The 6387-nt window shown below is 38.6% G+C and overlaps 1 long non-coding RNA gene across 1 annotated transcript; it reads left to right on the top strand.

Moving 5' to 3' along the window:
* The first annotated feature begins 514 nt into the window (after nt 1-514).
* On the top strand, nt 515-6387 carry LOC111022294 (uncharacterized). The gene is made up of 2 exons (XR_015793396.1): nt 515-675; nt 6075-6387. It is a non-coding gene; the product is annotated as an uncharacterized LOC111022294 (long non-coding RNA).

The following is a 6387-nucleotide window of genomic DNA, read 5'->3' as shown; positions in this document are numbered from 1 at the left end:
AAATACCCAAGAATGAGTCTTGGGAAGTGGAGTAGGAATTTCCAAACCACTATAAAAATTCATGGTGTCATCTCTCTCTACTCGTTTTAATTTGTGCATTTTAATTTCGTTTGATTTTTATTTATCTTAATTTTTTTTCTAAAATTGAAAAGTCGGTACGCAACCCTATTCACCCCCACCCCCCCCCCCCCATGTTGCCATACGATCCTACAATTGGTATAGAGCGAGTAGCTCAGATTTGTTTTTCATTCTTCAAAATTCCATCTTTTAAAAACTATTTACTATTTTTTAAAACTAGAATTTTTTTGTATTTTAAAAGAAAGTGTTGGAAAATTTAGATTTTGTATCGGTTTACTAGAAAATAATTTTTCCTTGGAAGTTGTGTAAGGACCCATTCGTCATTCGATTTCTAAAAAAAAGTAAAGTTATAAGGGGCATTTTAGTCTTTTACCACCAAGGAAATAAAAAAAAGGCAAATTTTAGTTTTGGGGCCCGTGTAAAACATATGGCAGGATAAAAGAAAGAAAAGAAAAGAAAGAAGGAAATGAATGAAAAGAACAGAAAAGAAAGAAAAGAAAAGGAGGAGAACGTAGAAGAAGAAAAAACAAAGGAGAAAGGAAGATTGAATTTTAGTTTGTGCTGATTTTGAGATTTTTCAGAGAAGGAGTGAAATTGGTAAGTACTTATGCTTTAGAGTTGAGATTGTGGAAATTAGAATTTAGTTGGAGGTTTTCTTCTTTAAGAAATCCTTCGAATTTGTGAATTTATGGGTTGTTATTGTTATGTTTAAGAAATTATTTAGAAGAAATAGTGTACTTGCAACTCTCCTAATCGTTTGAACAGAGGATAAAGTTCTGCTTTGTGGGTTTTTTTTTTTTTTTGGTTTATTGTTGTGATGTAATGGCTGTAAATGGGTAAAGATGAGAGGGTTTGAAGATGGAGAAGAAAGGTAGAGAAAGACAGAAAAATCAAGAGTTAATTTTTATCTTTTGGCTACAAATTTAGGAGGGCTATGTTGGTTTTTTGAGAAATTGCAGAAAAAGAAAAAAAAAAGGGGGAACTGTGGGGAGAAAAAAGAAGAAGAAGATGAGTTGTTGTTGGAAGAGAGAGAGAGAAATTTGTAGTTTTAAATTAAGCCAAAAAAAATGCTTAAGGGAAAAAGAGATTCAAGTGGGTTTTGAAAAGGAGAAGAAATTAAATGATTTATTGTGGGACCCACATTTAAGACAATAGGAGAGAAAAGAAAGTGGGTATTTAATGAAGAAAGAGAATGGTTTGTTTAATTGATAATTTGTTTTATTTGAAGATATTGTGGTTTAAGTTTGAATTAAGTTTATGTTGGAATTAAATGAGTTAATATGGTATTCAATCGATATTTTAGGTCAGTCAGAAATTGGAGTAGATGACGACTCAATTTAAAGGATTTGTGAGTGGTTATTTTATTAAATATTTTCTAGTATCTATTGATATAGAATTTCTGAGAAATTATACATATTAGGTATGATTTAGCATTTTTGCTGAGAATGAAAGAAAATGTGTTTGTCTGAAAATTTAGAAATGTTTTACGATTTTGGAGAAATGTTTGAAATGTTATTTAGAAAGAGATTTCAGAAAATGATTTTAGAATTTTTCATAAAGGCGTATTTAGAAAGAAATATTTTAGAAATGATTTGAGAAAGTTAGAAAAGTTATTAGAAAGAATAAGAAAATACTTTTAGAACGGTTTATGAGAATGGTTTTCAAACCACCATGTTATTGTATCCAGGCGATTACCCATATGCTATATGAATGTGTTCCTATAGTATACCCAGAAATAAATGGTTTTTGGGACGTGTTGAGAGAATTATCCTGCTCTACGTATTAAGATTACTCTATGCTAGTAGACCAGAATTATTCTGCTGTGTTTATTAATATTACTCTACGCCAGTAGACCAGAATAGAATATGGGTGCATGTGTGGTGTTGTGTTTTCACTAGCTTGTTTTATGTTTGAAAGAATAATGTTTTATATATTTTTAGAATGTGTTTTTAAAGCAGGTTGAGAAGTTGGCGTAACTAGGTCGCAGGGGACGCAGGGGAATGTTGGGGCGATTAGGGCCAAATCTGAATTCCAAATTCTGAGCTTGGCAAGGGTTGTCTTTTTGTTTTGCCTAGAAAGGAATTGTTGTTACAAGTTTATTATGAGAAAGTTTACTGAATTTTTAGTGGCTCAAGTTTATAACTTTGCTCCAGTTTTATAATGTTTTTCAAAGCTTGAAATTCAGTTGTTTATGAAATAAATTTCACAAGAATACTTTTTATCAACTTACCATTCATTGAGCTTTCCAGCTCACTCTTTTTCCTATGTTTTTCCCCTAAGCTGTACCTGAGTTTCTGAATTTCAAGGAGATAGTAGTTCAGCTTCTGCCACCCATAATAGTTCAAGAGTTGCATATCATTTTGTATGTAAATTTCGTTAGTTTGTAAGAAATTTTATCTGCACCCTTTTGATAGAAAGGAATGTTTAGAATGGAGGTAAGAATGGTTGTTCTGTTGAGATTATTGATTTATTGTGCATCCATTTAGAATTTGTTAGTCAAAGTTCAGGTCAAAGTTAAGGAAAAGTTGACCATGAACTCCATAGTTAGTCGGGGTCTGTGGTCGGCGCGACTCGTTCTAGGACTAGTAGGTGTTTTGGGACGACTCGTGTCAGTTTGGTATCAGAGCATAAAGATCCTGCATTAGATAAGAAGTTGCATTATAGTTCATGTTTTGAGTGTTTGATATGCATTACGTTATAGAAAGTCATGCATTGAGGTGGCAGAATACGTAAGTTTTAAGAATTTGAAACTCAGCAGGTACCTGGTGGGTGAAGTGAAATGGAGGAAGAAGTAGTAGGCGAGACTAGTCTCCAACTAGAAGATCCACAAGAGAATATTAATGACCAAGATGAACGGGTGATGGCAAGAATTGCTACTCTTGGAATAAGAATGTTGAGGAGTGATCCCGAGAAAAACTTCAAGATTTAGCGACTTAAAGCTTTAGGGGCGACCACTTTTTCTGGGACAGCAGATCCAATTGATGCAGAGTCCTGGATGAAAAAGATAGAAAAATGTTTTAATATGATGGGGTGTCTACAAGACAAGAAAGTTAGGTTGGCTACATTTCTACTAGAAGGAGGAGCTGGTGATTGGTGGGAGTCGGTTATAGTGAGACAACCACGATCTAAAGAATTAAGATGGGGAGAATTCAAAAAATTGTTTAATGAAGCATACTACCCACGATCCTACAGAAATGCGAAAAGAATTGAGTTCTTAAAGCTAGTATAGGAGTTGATGACAGTTGCAGAATACTAGAAAAAATATGTAGAACTTTCAAAGCATGTTATCACTATAATTGAGGATGGATTAACAGGTGTAGACGATTTGAGGATGGGTTGCGAGAAAAGATTCGAAGTCGTATTACTGCATCTGGATAGCATGAGTTTGGGCATTTAGTAGAAGCGGCTGCTAGGACTGAGAAGAAGAAAGGAATTGTCATGCCATCCAGATGCAGTAATACGACTTCGGATCTCTTATCGCAACCCATCCTCAAATCGTCTACACCTGTCAATCTCATCCTCGATTATAGCGGTGGCATACTTTGAAAGTTTTACATATTTTTCTGGTCTTCTGCAACTGTCATCGACCCCTGTACTAGCATTAGGAACTCACTTCTTTTTGCATCTCTGTAGGATCGTGGGTAGTATGCTTCATTAAACAATTTTTTTGAATTCTCCCCGGCTTAATTCTTCTGATCCTGATTGTCTCACTATAACCGATTCCCACCACTCATCAGCTCCTCCTTCTAGCCGAGATGTAGCCTGTCACGCCCCGCGTTACTCAGGTTAGTTTACCTCGAGTCTCCGAGCCTCTTTTCTTAGAAATTATTTTTTTAATTTAATTTCATTTTATTTCGAGCTACTGCGGTAATTGTTATGAGTGTTGAAGTGTACTTACGTATCTAATTATTATGTAACGAGGAAATTGTTTTCTTTATAATTGTTCTGGTCCGTTGGGCCCAAATTAAGTATCTAAGTAAGTGGGCTTTTCTTGTTTTAAAACAAGAGGGAAAAATAAAAGAACCTAGCCCAAGTGTGTCCCTTCTTGTAAAAACAAAAGAAAGCGTGGAGAAAACCCTAGCCCCCAAAATCCCCTCCCATTCGTGAACCTCTTCTTTTCCACCCGTTTTAGTTTTCGTTTTCTTTCTTCTACCGGCACCTCAACCCTCCTGAAACACTCGATGGACGGCGACCACCGGCGGTTTTGACAGCAGCAGCAGCAAGCGACGGCGCGACAGGCAACCGCGGCGGGCGACTCCGGGCAACGGCGGTGTGCGGCGTCGCACAGCAGCGAGTGCACGATTTTCCGGTAGCAGCAGGTGTGCGCGGGTGACGGGCAGCAGCAGTTCGCGGACGTTGGGCAGCAGCGGTGCGCGAGCGTCGGCAGCAGCGTTGCGCGGGTGTCGGGCAGCGGCGGTGTTGCGCGGGCGTCGGGCAGCAGCGGTGGTGCGCGGATTCCGATAGCATCGGGTCGTGGCGCGGGTTCTTGCTGCACACAGCGTCGTGGGCATCGTTTTGATGAGTTTTTACTGCTAAAATAGTCCGGACAGCAGCAGTTTCCGATCCCGGCACCTACCCATAACCATTAGAGGCTCGATTTACGCAACCCACATTTATTCGAGTTAGGCCTGAGTTACCCACACCTAGACGAAGTCGATTTTTGCGGTAATAGACATTGCAATATCTCTTAGAATGAATTTAGACAGCTGGAAATTTTGTATTAATTATTTCGTTGTCTATTGTTGTTTAGGTGGTGAGTTGACACAAATTATAGGAGCATAGCAGTGAGTAAGTAGCACCAGGGGGCGAGTGCGTGCGTTATTTATTGTTAACGAAATGGTTTTGGTGCTGATTTTTAATTAGAATAATTTATTTTGTGCATTAGAAAGTTGTTAGCCTTGGTTTGTGAACTCTTAGTGATTATCGTTGTATTACGTGTTACTGTTTTCATTGCTAGACATTATGAGAATGCATAGATTTCTTGCTGTTGGATGTGATTGGTCAGTTCTGATTATTGTAGTTGGAAGTAGTTAATCCATGACGTTTGTAAACATGTCGGAGACGAAATGCATGTGTTGATAGCCTGTTATATAGTTTTATATTGTTTTGTTGGAAACTGCTGAGTTAGTGTATTGTTTGGTACGAAGAAAAGCATGCTGGTAAAAATTGAGCTGTGAATTGAAATGTGGAAGACTTACTTATAGGTTGTCTTTGGAGGATTAGTGGGAATTGTCACGAGTGACGGGTCGGGTTAGTGGTTCGTTAACCTGTGGGGTGTCTGAATTGAAAATGCATACTAGTCGCATGGTTATTCAAAGCTTTGAGTGGGTGCCTTGGGAATAAATGGCAAGGCCGAACATCAGATTTCTATGGAGAAGTATTGGGGTCTTGGGAATAAATGTCAAGAACCAATACGCCGGGTAGTCATCGGTACCTTGGCGATAAATGTCAAGGACTGGTGCACAGTTCAAGGCCTTGGGGATAAATGGCAAGGTCGAACTTCAAGCTTCTGTAGAGAGGTATTGGGACCTTGGGAATAAATGTCAAGGGCCAATACGACTCGAAGAGTTGGACTCGGAGGACTAACGTGAAGTGGTGCTTATGAGCAACAGTTCAAGACCTTGGGGATAAATGGCAAGGTCGAACACCAAGCGTTGTAGAGGGAGGTCGGTATCTTGGGAATAAATGTCAAGGGCCGTTACGCCTCGAAAAGTTAGACTTGGAATACTAACATAGGGTGGGAGTGAGCGTTAGTTCAAGTAGGGACAAAGGCTAGTGGGTCGTGTGGTTGGAGTCCCGGAGGTCTAGGCGTTGGGTTGCTTGTATGGAAATGTTAATCTATTATTATTATCCCGTGCTGCCTATCTGTTTGTTCTGTTATTGTTCTCATTTGATGTGGTCGTGATTACGAGCGTGTTGTGGTGTTTAGTTAGGGTGGGCTACTTACGGAGTATTTTATGTACTCACCCCCCCCCCCTCTACTTTAATTGTTTCAGGTGTGAACCGGGCCGACCGTGGTGATGACGTGGAGGAGGTCTGACTGAGGAGGGATCACTAGCTGCGTTAGTTAGGCTAGGGAATAATGTTGTGCAATACAGACACCGTTAAAATCTTATTGCTATGAAATAAAATGGGAATTAGACATTGGGTTAACTCAAAGGACACTTTCTCTTATTGCTTTATGGGTATTTTTACTATTCGAATTACTGATGTATTTGGGATTACGAGACAAAACGATTATTTTCTTTTTTTATTGGATTCCTGACCACTGAGGCGGATGTTATCTCATGGATATTCCATTATTGTGTA

Source organism: Momordica charantia, assembly GCF_013281855.1.
Source record: "Momordica charantia cultivar OHB3-1 chromosome 9 unlocalized genomic scaffold, Mcharantia_2.0 BLBB01000009.1, whole genome shotgun sequence".
Taxonomy (NCBI): domain Eukaryota; kingdom Viridiplantae; phylum Streptophyta; class Magnoliopsida; order Cucurbitales; family Cucurbitaceae; genus Momordica; species Momordica charantia.
The sequence above is the reverse complement of the archived record's forward strand: the minus strand, read 5'-3'. Positions and strand labels throughout refer to the sequence as shown.